Genomic DNA, 15124 nt, shown 5'->3' with positions numbered 1-15124 from the left:
CCCCGTCTGTCTCTCTCTCCCTCACATTCCTCCGAGAGCTGATCAGGGCTTGAATGACACCCCAGATGAGCCTTCACTATTAATTCCCACAGACAGAATGGGTCCCTTGTTCTCTGGTTCCTACACTTGGAGAAGAATGGCCAGCACCAACCCAAGAGTTAACCCTTCTCCTGGCTTCCGTGGTGCCTTCGCCAAGGCAGATGAGGGTGGAAGGAGCCCCCAGAGGGGATCAGAGGTCTATAGGCACTTCAGGGCATCATAGGGAGCTCTTACCCACCACAGTCTCCCCCCACCCCATCAGAAGCCAAGGTCCCGCATTGAAAAGAACCAGGAACCCCCCATTCTTCCTTTCGAGGGGGAGGGCCTCTGGGGCCTCTTGGAGAGTCAGGGCAATTGCCCCAGACTGATGACCCCCTAGCACCCCAGGGTCTTGGCCAAGTCCTCTCAGGCCTCTCTGGCCCGCTGTGTGTCCCCTAGAGGTGGGGGACTGGCATTCCCTGAACGAAGTCTTCCACTCTGGCTCTGATACCAGAAGGGGTTAAAAGTACAGACAGAGGCAGGACACCACCTGCCAGGGCAGGTACCTGAGAAGAAACACTGGGGCCCAGTGGCTCCTCTGGATCCTTCAAGGCCCCCAAGAACAGAGGAGAAATTGCTCAATTTAGCACCAAAAAAAAAAAAATCCCCTTCCTTTCAATTCTGTAACCCTGCCCCACCCCACCACCTCCTCCCCGCCTCTGCCTTGCCCAGAGGGAGGCAGAACCACAATGTAGACAGTCAGAGCTGAAAGGAACCTCAGGACAGTGTCGGAGGGCCAGGATGAGAGCCAGCAGCCAGGGTGCTGGACCTAGAGTCAGGATAGCCTGCCCATTTTACAGATGAGGCAACTGAGGCCCAGAGAAGGGACTTTCCGAAGATCACACAGAGGGTCTAGACAGAGTCAGTCGCCTGACTTAGGAGCCAGTGTTCTTTCTGGGACATGTTGCTGTCTCCCTTATAAAGGAAACTTTTCCTCCCCACCCTGCCCCCAGGGCCTAGCCAGGCCCACCCCTGGCTCTCCTGGTATTCTACCCAATCTTGAGGTAGGTAGTCTGTGACCCCTCCAAGGTCTTAGTGGAGAGGAGATGGGTCTGTCCAGGATAGACTCTCCCTTCCTTTCCTCGACCTTCCACCACCTCCCAGAGACCTGGAGGACAGTGTCATGGGGACCAGGGCCAAGCCTTCTGACTGGAACTGGACCTGGTTCAGGGGCACGGCCCCTGCCCTGCCCACTTCCGCCTTTGCCTGGCTCAGCTCCTCGGGCCCTGGAGCTCCACTGGGCAGCCCTCTCCCAAGGCCTGATAAGCCTGGGCTGGTAGAGGGGGAGAGCTGGGTGCCAACAGTCCTCTAGGAGAGTCCTGAGGCGAGTTACTTGAGAGACTTTGGGCTGGTTATTTCATCTCTGACATTCAACTTTCTCACATGGGAGACTAGATGGGGATGGGGAGACTAGATGCTTCCTATGGCCCTTCCTAGGGCTGACGTTCTCTGTTCTAAGTCCCCATCCAGCTCTGACATCCCCTGTTCTAAAGCCCCTCTCAGCTTATATAGTTCTCTTTGATCCCTGGGCCTCAGTTTCTTTATAAAATGGGGATTACCATGAATCACACTGAACTCTCAACATTATCCTAAAGATCAAACCTTTCAATGGGTCACCCTTGTCTACAGGACAAGGTCCACACTCAAGCCCCCGCCCCTCCCCCTCCAAATCTGGCTCCCACCTTCCACTTACACAGGAACACCCTTGGTTTTAGGCACAATGGTTACCTCACTGTTTCCCAAACACTGATTCTCTTCTGGGGTCTGTGCAAAGGAGACCCCTACTCCCTCCCCTGCCACCCACACTTACATTCCCAAACACCCCAGGGCTAGAGGGCAATGATGCCAGGAAGCCCAGCTACTCTGCCTGAGCCAAACTAGACCCTTCGGATCCAGCCCTGGAATGCTCTCATCTTACAGCCCAGCTCCTGTCTGACTTAGCCTAGGAAGCTCCTCTATTCAGCCCTGTCTACAGAAATTCCTCCCTTCTCTCCCCTCCTATAGCCTGGGGTCTCTGGAGCCCTTTTTGATCCCTTAGCCCTAATCATGATCTTTCCAGATGTGTCTTATCTCCCTAAATCTCACCTAGTTCCATGAGATTTGAGAGGGGCATACAGTAGACACTCCATAAATACTCAGTACATTGGTCAGCATCTGTTGAATTCAACTGACAGATGTTTTCGTTGGGTTCCCATAAGTATGAAATTTCTTAGCTTGGGCATCCCTGTTCCTGGACCAGCCCTAACACTAGTCTACTCTAATCCACTGGCCCCTCCCCAGCCACGCAGGCCTCCCCTAAAAGTTGTTTTCCTTTTATTTACAAACCATGTCCCAAAAGAACGTAAGCTCCTTCAGGGCAGGAACTGCTTTCACTTTTTCTTTGCAACCCCAGCACTTTGCAAACGGTAAGCTCCAGAGAATGCTTGTTGATTGACTGATCTAGGAAAATGACTGACAAGCAAGCGTGGAGAGATGTTAGGCACGTGCTGGCCCAAGCGCGTGCCCCAACAGTCCCCAGGTCTCTTTTCCTTCGAAGAGCCAGGAAGTCTCCAGTCCCCTGGGACAGTGCAAGGGCTCCTGAGAGCAGAATGCCCCGCCATGGACAGAGGAGCAGGCTGTGCTGGCCCAGGCCATTTCCCAGGCTCTAACTCATTTTCTCTTTGACACTTTCCCTGGGTGAACTCAGGCCCCCAGGAAAGATCCCCCTTCAGCCAGTGAGAATGGGAAATTGAGTGTCGGCATGCAGGGCCTGAGGTCCCCAGGAGAGGCTGGGAATTAATGGTGTGACCATTCAACAAACATCTACCAGGTCACTGGGGTAAGCACTCCATAAACATCTCATTTGTTGACACGAGCTGACAGACTAAAAAGGAAGAGAATAACAGACGAAGACAGTAAAGAGGAGGGAGCGATGGGGGGAGGAGGCGAGGAGCGTGAGGCTCCAATCCTGCCTCTGACAGGCGACTTCAGGTGTGTCTCTCCTCGCCGTGCCTCAGTTTCCCCATCTGTAGGATGAAGAAGATGGAGTGGGTGGCCCCCGAGGTCCCCTCCAGCTCTCAAGTTGGGGTCCTTCTGGAATGGGGGATGGCAACAGGAGGAACAGGAGAGAGATACCGAGGGGTGGTGAAGGCGAAGAAGAGGGGAGCCGGTCCTGGAGGAAGAGAGACCTCCCCTTTCTACAGTCTTTTGTGAAGCCTTTTGGCACAGACATCCCCCTGACAGCTCCGTAAGGTCACCCAAATGGGAAATGGCAGTGGTAGTTCAACCCAAGCCATCTAAGCCAGGCTTTGATCTTTAGGGGGATTTATCCAGGTGCCCCCCAAATTTCAGGGGCTGTTTGAGCAGTGGCTGCATCAGGGCTTGACACCCAGCTCATCCCAGTCCAGGTCAGGAGCCAGGGGCATGATTTCTGTCTCTCCTGCCCCCTTTACCCCCACCCCAATGTTCTTCCCTTAACCTTCCGGCTGATGTGGAGAAGTCTGAGCCAAGGCCCCAGGGCTTCACTGTTCGGAGCCAGAGTGGAGGTGGAGGGTTGGGCGAAGAGGTAGGGAGGAGGGGCCGGGGTGCTTCCTGTCTGCTGGGTCCCACTGGGTGCTCAGGGCTGGGTCCCCCCTGGGCACTGGTGTCTGAAGTAGAAACATCTGTCGGCTCGAGGTGGGGAGAGTCGAGCCCGGGACAAGCCTGGATCCACAAACATTGTCCCTGTCATTCCTTGGTTTGGCACCGGTGCTCATCTCCTGCATTCCTGGCACTCTGGAGCTTCACGGACCCTAATGTTTCTCATCCTGAGCTTAGATCTGCCCCACACACAGGGGAACTGAGTTCCAGGCCCACCTCTGCCACTAACCAAGACCTCGGTTTTCTCATATATAAAATAAAAGGCTGGACAAGGTCATCTCTATATTTACCAGTAGCTATAACCTTCTCTGTTCTACCATCCCTCCCAGTTCTTCCATTCCCTGTTCTAAGGCTCCTCTGAGCCCTGACATCCCATGTTCTAAGGTTCCATCCCAGCTCTGACCTTCTGTTCTAAAGCCTTTCTTAGCTCTGACATCCCCTGTTCTAAGGCCCCTCCCAGCTCTAACATTCCATGTTCTAAATTCCCTCCCAGGCCCGACGTTCTTCAATTCTTTAACTTGTTAAACGCAGTTAAGCCCCTAGCACTGAGAGCTCCTGACCCTGAGACTCCATTGACTCCACATAGTGGGAGGAGGCTTCCAGCCTGGAAACCCTGCCTCAGGTACAGACAGAAAAACGTCGACCCCAAACCCTGAGGGTTCCTGGGTCTAACTCAGGACCACTCTTCTGCACCCTTGTCTCTGCCCCACAGGTGAGCCTTCCTTGTGGCCTCCTTCAGGAAGCTCTCCTGATTAAGCCACCCAGTGACGGCTCCTTTGTCCCTCGTCCCCAAAATGCCCTCATTTCTATATTTCTGCTTTATGTCCCAGGTTAGTTTTCATGGGTTTTTCTCTCATCTCCCCCACTAGACTCTGCCCCCTGTAGAGTATCATGTTTTAACAGGTGTATATTCTCCAGGCCCCTGGAAGGAGTCAGTGAACCTAGCAGCTTGTACTAAGCTCCCTCTCTGTTCTAGACACTACACAACACACCAAGAATCTCTGAAGTCATATAATCCTACCCCTTATTTTAAAGAGGAGAAACTGAGGCACTCAGAGAGGAACGGGTTTGCCTGACATTACAACAAATTAGTACCAAAGCTGGGATTCAAAAACAGGTCTCCTGATTCCCAGTCCTGAACTCTGTCTACCAACCCACCTCTGCATCATCTAACAATGAATGTAAGCTTCAGTACTGGGCATTGCCCACAACCTCAGCCAATCACATAGTGAAAGGACCAGACTGGGGTTTTTACCCGGGAGCCATTGACCCAGGGGTCCGTGGACTTGGATGGGAAAATGGTTACACCTTTTTTCAATAGAATTGGTTTTCTTTGTACTTGTTTGTCTTTCAGTTACTGCACTGAAAAACAGGATTCTGAGAAGGGCTTCACTGGCCAGACTGCCTGCCCGAGGCATCGGGGACACCCACGAGAAGGTGAGGCGCCCCGGGACCAGCCACTTCCAAGGCTGCTTCCAGTTCTTGAGGTCGGCCTGGAGCCTAGAGTTCTTCTCCAATTTTGTGTTTGTATTTTTGACTCCTCGCACTTGAAAGGAGAAAGATTTTCTTCCATTTGCATTTACATTAACTCCTGAATGTTAGCCAACCCCTCTGGCTAATGACAGACATTAACCTGCTGTTAACATTAACAGTTATAAATACAGACGTAAGGACTCACTTAATCACACAGACGGAGGACTGAAAAGAACCTCTGGGATCACTGAATCCAACCCCCTCATTTCCCATAGGAAGAAGCTGAATACGTGGGGGGGAGTGACTTGTCCAGGGTCACATAATGAATGGCAGAACTGGGACTGGAGTCTAGATTTGGTCTGCCTGGTCAGCCACACATACCACTGAGGCCAGAGCTATATTCCCTGGTACATGAAATTCATATTCAAGAGATGTTAGGAAGGGGAAATTGGCAGGGCTTGGCAATAGCTTGCATGTGGCCTGAGAGACAATGAGGAATCCAGAATGACTCCTAGGTTCCGAGCCTGAGACCTGGGAGGATGGTGTTGCCCTCTACAGTAGTAAGGAAGGCTGGGGTGGGGCTGGGAGTGGGAAGGAAGGGGTGATTTATGGGGAAAGATGATGAGCTTTGTTTGAGTTTAAGATGTGTACTGGATATGCAGTCTGAGATGTCTCAAAGACCACTGGACATCTGAGACCGGAGGTCAGCAGAGATTTTGAGGCAGCATGCAAAGAGTTGAGTATCATTAACATAGAGATGGGTAATTAAATTCCTGGGAGCTGATTAGATCACTAGCTGAAGTAGTATATAGGGGGCAGAGAAGGCTAGAGAGCATGGTGTGGAGGAGGATTCAGCAAAGGAGACTGAGGAGGAGAGGGCAGAGAGGGAGGAGGAGAAGCAGGAGAGGGGACTGAGGGGATGGGAAGAGAGTGTCCAGGAGGAGAGAATGATCAACAGTGTGGAAGGCTGCAGAGAGGACAAGGAGAATGAGGATGGAGAGGCCACTGGATTTGGCCACTAAGAGATCGCTGTTCACTTGAGAGAAAGGAGTTTCAGTGGAATGATAAGGTATGAAGCCAGATTGTAAGGGGTTAGGAGAGAAATGGAGGCATTTAGAGTTAGGGTTGTAGATGGACTTTAGCCACAAAGGGCAGAAGAAAGAGAGGACCATAGTTATTGTGGATGGAAGGCTCAAGTGAGAGTTTTTCAGGATGGGGGAGACGTGGGCATGCTTGTAAGTGGCAGGAAAGGAGCTAGCAGAGAGGGAGAGTGATTGAAAATAAGTGAAATAGTGGGGGCTACCGAGGGGGGCAATCTGTTGGAGGGCAGAGGATGGAATAAGTAAAGGGATTAACCTTGTACTAGGGATTGTAAGCAGTGGAATGAGGAGGTACCCCTTGTCAGTATGGAGTAAGGCCACCCCATCACTAGAGACAAGGGTGAAGTGAGTGACAGAGGGGACCTGAGTGATAGAGAGGAGAAAAGAAGGCTCGTGGCCAGTGGCCTCCATTCCAGTAAAAAGAAGAGGCAAGGGTCTCATCTGAGAGAGGAGGGGAAGGAGAAGCCATGGGAGATTTGAAGAGGGTTGAAAACACTTGGAAGAGATACCATGGAGAGTGGCAGTGTGAGTAGATGAGGGAGGTCTAGTAAGATTGCCTGGCAGCAGCGAGGGCCCAACCAGAACAGTAGTGGGATTTTCTCCGGCTTCATTCAACTGCACACACGTTGGAGTAAAGGTGACAATGTGAGTGATCCAAGGATGATAACCCAACTGGCGAAATGATAAGGAGGAGAAGGATTCAAGAGAGGAGGACAGTGTAGAGTTTAACTGTTTCACCAAGGAGTCAAGATGGGGAAACGAGGAGAGAGTATAGTGCAGGGGAGAAAACCTGGGAAAGAAGTGAGGTGTCTAGGGCTTCGAGTTCTTGGTGCAGGGGAAGAGTAGGGTTATGTAATGGAAGACAGAGGAAGACGTAAAAAGCCAATAGAGTACGGCCGGATAAAAGAATGTCAGAATTCTGGACACAGACGTGGTACATCTGTGTGACGGCAAGAAGGAGGGTATGGACATCTTCGTGCATGGCTGAGGTGGAGTGGATGGGTAATGGTCACGGGAAGTGAGTAGACAGAGGCACTGAATGGTTACGGTGTTTGAGGGACAGGCAATATGTATATGATATCCCTTAGAATGAGGGCAGGAGTTGGGGAAGAGAGAAAAAGTGTGAGCCACACACGGACTTCATTGAGTGAGAAGGACCTCCACTCGAGTCTGTCTGCACGGTATAGAGGCAACCACAGGCTCTCAAAGGCCAAGGGAGACAAATGGTGATTACTCTTACCAAGCCTGGAAAGACTTCAGGCTGACAGGTCCAGCTCTCCAAGCCTGCAGACAAGCCCAGCCCGGCCAAGCGTGGAGAGGCTCTGACCAGAAGCTTGGCCACTGAGCAACGAGCCTGCTTAAGCATGGCGGCCCCTAAAGACCACCCACCAAAGGGAGGAGACACTGGGATCTGGATAGGTAGGAAATCCAAGATCCTGAATGTCCTGAAAAGGGAGATTCATAAAATACACGTCTCTGCTCTGCTCCAGAAACCCTACAAACTCTGTTTCGCATTCACAACTCTTTACAGCTTTGCAGCCTTGTTATCTATTTTCTTTTTCTATGTTCTCTACAAACCCACCAAACTGGGCATTCTGTCACTCCTCAAAGATTACACTCCATCTCCCACCTCCCTGACTTTGCACTGGCAAAGCCTCCATGCCTGAAATGCCATCCCTCCTCCTTTCCACTGCTTACCTAGTGCCCAGTTTCCCTCAAAGCTCAGTTCCAATGCTATCTTCTACACGAAGCTTTCCTGATCCGTCACTGCCAGCTGTGCCTCCCCTCCAAAAAAAAAAATTATCTTAGACTTATTTTGCATATATTTTACACATGTGTATACATGGAGAAGTGGCATAGCACAGCAGGAAAAGGACATCACTGGGCCTGGATTCAAATCTCAGCTTGGTCATTTATGATCTCTATGACTTTTGGGTTTATGACACTCCCTCTAGGCCTCAGTTTCCTTATCTGTAAAATGAAGGGATTGGACTAAATCAGGGGCTCTTAACATGGTGTCTTTGGTCTTGTTTTCAAAAATATTTTGACTGTTTTGTTTTGATATAATTAGTTTCCTTTGTAAGCTTATGTATTTTATGCATTTAAAAATATGATTCGGGGGTGGCCAGGTAGCACAGCGAGTAAGAGCACCGGCTCCAGTGTTGAGAAGACCTGGAGATCGAATCCCAGGCTCAGACACTTAGCACCCACCCAGAAACACCTGGCCATGTAACCTTGAGCACGTTACTTAACCCCAATTGCTTAGGGGCGGCCAGGTGGCTCAGCGAGTAAGAGCACTGGCTCCAGTGTCGGGATGACCTGGATCGAATCCGGGCCCAGATACTCAGCACCACACCCAGAAATAACTGGCCATGTAACCTTGAGCAAGTTACCTAACCCTGATTGCTTTTAAAAAAAAAATATGATTCAGAGAAAAGGTCCATAGGTCCATAAGCTTTTCCAGACTGACTGCCAGAGGGGTCCAAGTCACAAAAAAATGGTGAGGAGCCCCTAGACAAGATGACATTTAGATCTCTGACCCTGCATTGTTTCTGTGAAGCAGGCAGAGACTGGCTTTTGTTTTTCTTTCATTGATATCCCTACTTTCCCAGCAATCTCATTAACAGAACTATATCCCAATTCAATAATTCATTGCTAGCATGTGCCAAGGCAGTGGGCCAACTGATCAAAGAAAGAAAAGGATCCTATATGTATGAATATACATATACATACACCAGCTCTTTTGCTGATGGTCAAGAACTGGAAACTACAGAGGTGCCCACCCACTGGGGAACTGGGATATCTGAATGTAATGGAATACTTCTGTGCTGTAGAAAATGTGGAGGTGCTTTCAGAGAAACCTTGAGAAGACTTGTATAAACTGATTCAGAGCAAAGTGAGCAGGACCAGAAGAAAGCTTCATACAAAGACAACAATGTGGTCAAGACAAACAACTTTGGTCTATCCAAAGTGAACCTGGAGTCACCTCCTGACAGAGGGGAGATGGGTTAATATGTAGAATGAAACACATTTCCAGAAACATCCATATGGGAATTTGTATTGCTTGACTATGTTCATTTGAAAGGTTCTGTTTTTTCTTCCCAGTTTGGGAGTGATGAGGTAAGAAGGAAGGGGAAAAAATTCAATAATTTAAAAAATAAATATAATTTTGTGTATCCCTAGCTTCTAGCATTGTACCCGACTTACAGTAGGAACTTTATAGATGTCAGTTGATTGAGATAAGTTCAGAAGAGGAAACTGAGGCTCAGAGAGGTCATGACTGGTCAACAGTCATCCAACTAATAAGTGGCAGGGCTGAGATTGATATCAGGGTTGTCTGACTCCCAAGTCTGCAGTTACGAGTGATAGAAGGATTCAGTTTTCCATCCCTTCCCCCACCTCAAGAAAGTACATGGAGAGATAGCTCAATGTTATAGTGAAGGGGATTCTGTTGGGACAACAGGAAGGTGAGACAGAGAGGCTTGTGTGATCCAGGAAGGTGGCAATATGTTCTCAGATTTCCAAGAAGCAGGCAGTCGTCAGTCCTCCTCTCTCCTTCCCTCCCACTGCTCAGCCAGAGTGGCATGAATGTTATTCTGCCCCAATCCCAGGACACCAGAGATGCCAGCCTGCTCTTGGCTCTGTATGATCCCCTTGTACCCCCTGGCCTGGGGACAGAGCCAGGGTCTGATGATTGTCCATCTCTGGTGGGGTAGGGGGCTGGGGAGAGAGAGCACCTAGGGCTGAGGACAACAGCCTCTTTCTTGCATGGATCCCAATACTTTTCAGCCTTCAAGCCCCTTCCTCCAGGAAGCTCCTTTGACTGAGCTTTGTGGATAGACTCACAGATTGTTTTTCACCCTTCATTCTCAAAGAGAACCAATGCTAGATTTGGGAGTAAGGATGGGAATCCTGCCTAAGACACTCCCTAGCTGAGTGAACCTGGGCAAGTCAACTGCCTTTTATGGACCTCAGATTCCTGTCTGTAAAGAGAGGGGGTTGAACTCAATGAATCTTAAGGTCCCTTCCAGCTCTAAATCTCCAATCCTGTGGTCTCTCTGAGTCCCAAAGTTGGATTTGGAGATAATGGTTCAACTCCCAGCTAAGTCACTTCCTAGTGGTATGACCCTGGGGAAGTTACTTCCATTTTGTTCATCTGTAAAAGGGCTTTGAAAGTGCTTTGAGATCTCAATGGAAATGGGAGTTGTGTTTGCCCCGTATTTAAGGCTGTAAGCACTCTCAGGACCCATAGCTTCTCCATCCCTCACAGGGCCCAGGATGGGATGCCCCACTGGGTTCCACCATCACCAGATGCCTTCGTGGGGTCGGGATGGAGGGGAATCCCTCCCTGACCAATGCCCTCCCTCCAGTACCAACGCCCTCCAACACTCCTTACAAACACTGACTGCTCAGTCCTGCAAGGAATGACCGAGCAGCTAGCATTTATAGAGTGCTTCAAGGTTTGCCAAATGTTTTATATGCCTTACGTCTTGATGCTCAGCACACCCCTGGGAGGTGGGTGCTGTTATTATCCTTATTTTATACAGATGAGGAAACTGAGGCTGAGAGTTTAAGTGACTTGCCCAGGGTCACAAAGCCAGTGTCTGAGGCAGGATTTGAGCCAAGGTCTTCCTGACTCCAAGAATCTATCCATTCTGTCCCCCAGCTGTCTCACATCCAGGCCCCAGTACATGCCAGTGGAACATACAATATTCTCCTACATGCATATCCCTGGGGCTGACAACATACAAATATACCACCCCCAAGCCCACAAAGCTGCCTCCCCACTTCCCAATAAACCCAAATTCAGTAACTCCAAGAGCGTTAAGCCCGTCCACGTTCAAACTAACAAGCTTCCCACCCCCCATCCCATCCCTGCCATACATATCCCTTGAAACAGACTCCATCCCAGAGCTGCCTTTTCCTCTAACTATGGGAAAACCCTCCTGGGTCTTGGAGCCCCCAGGAACTCATTCTGACTCTTATCATTCCCTCCTCCCTCTATGTTTCTCCCCTCAACCGGCCTTGGCTGGGTTGGGGGCAATGCTTATGCTCTAGGGGTGGGGGATGGGAGAGGTGGCCATTCCCAGCCTCTGGGCACACCCATGGGAGCCCATGGGGATCAGGGTGGGGTTCCCTTTAAGCAAGCCAAGCCCAGCAAAAACAAATTAGAGGGGAGGGGACCAATTGCCTGCTAATCCTCCAGTTACAAAAGGCTCCTTCACAGACCAGGAAAGATAGAGGGGAGGGGAGAAGGAGGAGGAGAGAGACGCTGGGAACTATAGGGTTAAGAGGCAAAGACCCTGAAGGAATGAGGACAGAAAGCGGCCCTGGACTGGTCATGTCAGTACAAAGGAGAGTAAGAGGCAATTTGCACACATTCCATCTACCTACAATCTCTCAAGAGTGCAGTAGGTCATTTTGGGCATCTGGGGCCAGCCTTATTAATAAATGGAGCAGAATCATAGGAAGATACACACACAAATTCAGGGCTGCAAAAGACCTTAGAACATGGGATGGCAGAGCTGGGAGGGACCTTAGAACAGGGAATGGCAGAGCTGGGAGGGACCTTAGAACAGGGAATGGCAGAGCTGGAGAGGCCTTAGAACAGGGAATGGCAGGGCTGGAAGGGACCCTAGAACAAGGAATAGCAAAGCTGGGAGGAACCTTAGAACAGGGAATGTCAAAACTGGGAAGGACCTTAGAACATGGAATGGCAAAGCTGGGAGGGACCTTAGAACAGGGAATGTCAAAACTGGGAAGGGCCTTAGAACAGGAAATGGCAGAGCTGGGAAGGACTTTAAAGCATAACAACAGACTTAGAAAAGACTTAGAACATAGACTGTCAGAACCCAGAAGGACCATAGAACATCAGCTGTTGGACCAAGGCCTCACACCTTCCTTTTCCGGAATCTGAAAGGGGGAGTGACTTGCCCCCTTGATGGCATTGGTAGCCAGTTGGGATTGGAGCCTTCCTCAAGGGGCCTGGAGGCCTCCTTTCATCTCCTTTCATGCCCTAGGAATCCCCCCCCCATTTTATGACAGGTGATATTTCAGTCATCTCATGATGATCAAAAGGCCATCCTTAGAGACCGATCCCTTCGGCTTAAGATTCCGTGCTCTATTAAAATGTAGAATTGTGGGGAGGAGAGCATTGGGCTCTTATCGGTCATTGACATCTGTCTGAATGAATATATAAGACCCTTTTTTAGGATCATACACTGTGGCTGGGCAGGGAGAAGAGGAGGGAACTGAGGACCTGGTGGAAATAGGGGTGGGGAGATCATCTCTGGAGAGATGTTCTTTTGGGGTACACTCCTCTTCCCTCTATGCCCCAAACCTCTATGGTGCAAATGCATGGTTTGACCCTGCCCCCCCAAACAGGGCCACACCTGTACCATTCAAACTTGGCCCTCTAGAAGAAATGAGATTTTCTATCCCTTCTTCCTCCCAAAAAGACTGATCGGCCCCTGAGATTTCAGGGAGGGGAGCAAGGGAGGGGCTGCAGAAAACTTCAGGATGATAGAATCTTAGATCCAGAGTCAGAAGAAACCTCTGAGGCCACCTAGATCAATCCTCTCATTTTACATATAGAGAAACTGAGGCCAAGGAAGTAAAGTGACTTGCCCAAAGTCACACCTATAGATAGGATTTGAACCTCTAATTCCAGAGACAAAATATGTGGAGTCAGAGAAGGCAGCCTAGGAAGGGAGAGGTGGGGGCAGGTTAGCAAGAAGCCACTTCTCCCCACCTCGAGTCATTCTAGTGAGATTTTCACTCTCTCTGCCCACGCTGCACACACGCACACGTGTGCACACACACACAAACACACCACACCTCCACCAATCAACAATTCTTTTGAGAACAGAAAGACCAACCTTTGGCAGTGTGTGGCCTCAATCTGATGGTCAGGGGTAGGGACTCCCCCCAGCTCTGGACCCTCCTGAGTCATTATACCCACCATCCACCCTCTCTCCAGACCAGGAGAGGGAAGGAGGGGTGCCCCAAAGGAGGAAGGGTCAGATGTACCCTCCTTCCTCAGCCTCCCCCAAACAGGGATCTCTCTATTCCTGCCCTGCCCCAAGGCCCTGGGACTGAGGGCCCCAAGAGCTAAGAGGAAAAAGAAATGGAAAACAGGGGGACCCACCGGGAGCAAGAAGCCGGGGCTGGAGGCTGTCAGCAGCAGAGGGATGGAAGGAGGGAGAAAGGGAGGCCAGGCCAGGAGGCTGCCTCTGGCTGGGGCGCCTGTCCCATCGGTTCTGAGGCTGGCCCGCCGGCTGCTCTCAAAAAGCTTTTTATGTGAAAGAGAGTGTGTGTGTGTGAGTGTGTGTGGCGTGCATCACATGATTGCCGTTCACCTGTATTTCGAACAAAGACGGCTCACTGTTTCAAGGCCCCAAACCCGAGCCCAGGCACAGGGAAGAAGGGCGGGTAGAAGGGGTGGGGGTTGGCTGCACTGGGGGTGGTGTCGAGGAAAACTGGGGGGGAATTGTCAGAGTCCAGCGAGGGAGAGAAAGAGAAAACCCTTATCAAACTCCTAATTCATTGGGCTCCTGAGCCCTGACACACTGGTCTGATTGTCTGGTCCGTTGTATGTGTGTGTGTCTGTGTGTGTGTGTGTGTGTGTGTGTGTCTGTGTGTGTGTGTCTGTGTGTGGGGTTTTACAATGTCCACCCCCCCTTTACATACCCCCTGGCCTTCTCTGTATGTGACTCTTTCATTGTGACCCACCACCCCCCTTAATCTGACCTTCCCTGGGCATGGATTGGCCTATGCCCCCTGCTCCAGACAGGACCCCAAGACAGAGAGCTATCTGGTCTCACCCAGCTGCTGGTGTGGCACTCAGGTGTCCAGGATTTCTGTTCTCATGCCCCAGACTCCAGCTTAAAGGGGCCTCTCCACCTCTCCTTCCTCCTCCTCCTTTCCTCCCCCTCTCCTCCTTCTTCCCTCACCCCAAGCCTGAGGGGCATTGGAAAGGACATTTAAGGACTGAGCTGGGGCACCAGAGTGGGGTAGGCTTTGGGAGAGCCCCAGGAAAGGTCCCAAAGGTCCACCTTGGAAACCCAGAATAGACCAGATACCATATGGGCAAAACAGGAGGAAAGAGAACGGGCAGTTTGGCAGAAAAAGAGTGCTCATGGGTCACTGGACTTGGGTTCAAGTCCTCTGAGACTTGTGTGACCCTAAGCAACTCAGCCTCTCTCACCTGTAAAATCAAGGATTTGGGACTAAATGACCTCTGAAGTCCCTTCCAGGTTCCTCGGATTGTACTGGGGGCAGGGGACATAATGAGGGAGAGCAAACAGAGACAGGATGAGATGAGAGTTATCGAGACAGAAAGATGGCCTGGAAGGACTGAGATGGTTCTGGGAAGGCAGAAGCAGGTGAAGAGTGGGCGGGGATCTGGGCAAGTGGAAGGGACAGAGAATCTGGATCCTGGATGTCAGGGCCCCTGAGCAGCACTCACGTTCAAATGACTCGGTACCAGGGCCAGGACCAGAGCTGTCCACAATGTCCTATGGGCCACAGCCGGAAAATTCTAGTGGGTTTGAGGTTCCCTTAGCTGGCTGCTTAAGTCTCTCCCTCACCTTGTACCCACCCTCCTCCTATTCACTTTCCCTGTGGGGAGTCAGAAGCAGGGAATGGGGTGGAGGCTATCTCTTCCAGAGCTTGCAGAAATCCTTGCCTCCCAGGCACCAGAAATTCTGTTTGGGGGGAAGGGGGGGGGGACGACCACTGACTTGAGAGAATGAAAATTCCATCCTGTACTCCCCTCCCCCCAATTCATCCCTATAAGCAACTGTCCCTCCCCCCATCTTAATTCCCTAGCTGGACCAGAGGGGAAGCATGTGATG

General features: G+C 50.8%; 1 long non-coding RNA gene across 1 annotated transcript in view; it reads right to left on the bottom strand.

Moving 5' to 3' along the window:
• The window catches only part of LOC138156674 (uncharacterized), a 46331-nt gene extending 32787 nt beyond the window's left edge, over positions 1-13544 (bottom strand). Inside the window, exon 1 of the long non-coding RNA XR_011167204.1 lies at positions 13417-13544. This is a non-coding gene — a long non-coding RNA (uncharacterized lncRNA). The remainder of the gene's footprint in view (positions 1-13416) is intronic.
• Between the last annotated feature and the right edge of the window lie 1580 nt (positions 13545-15124).

This window comes from Petaurus breviceps, unplaced genomic scaffold (genome assembly GCF_028583685.1).
Source record: "Petaurus breviceps papuanus isolate PSGF00001 unplaced genomic scaffold, PetGlider_PUasm1.0 156, whole genome shotgun sequence".
Taxonomy (NCBI): Eukaryota; Metazoa; Chordata; class Mammalia; order Diprotodontia; family Petauridae; genus Petaurus; species Petaurus breviceps.
Note: the sequence above shows the minus strand (reverse complement) of the source record. Positions and strands in the feature narration are given on the sequence as shown.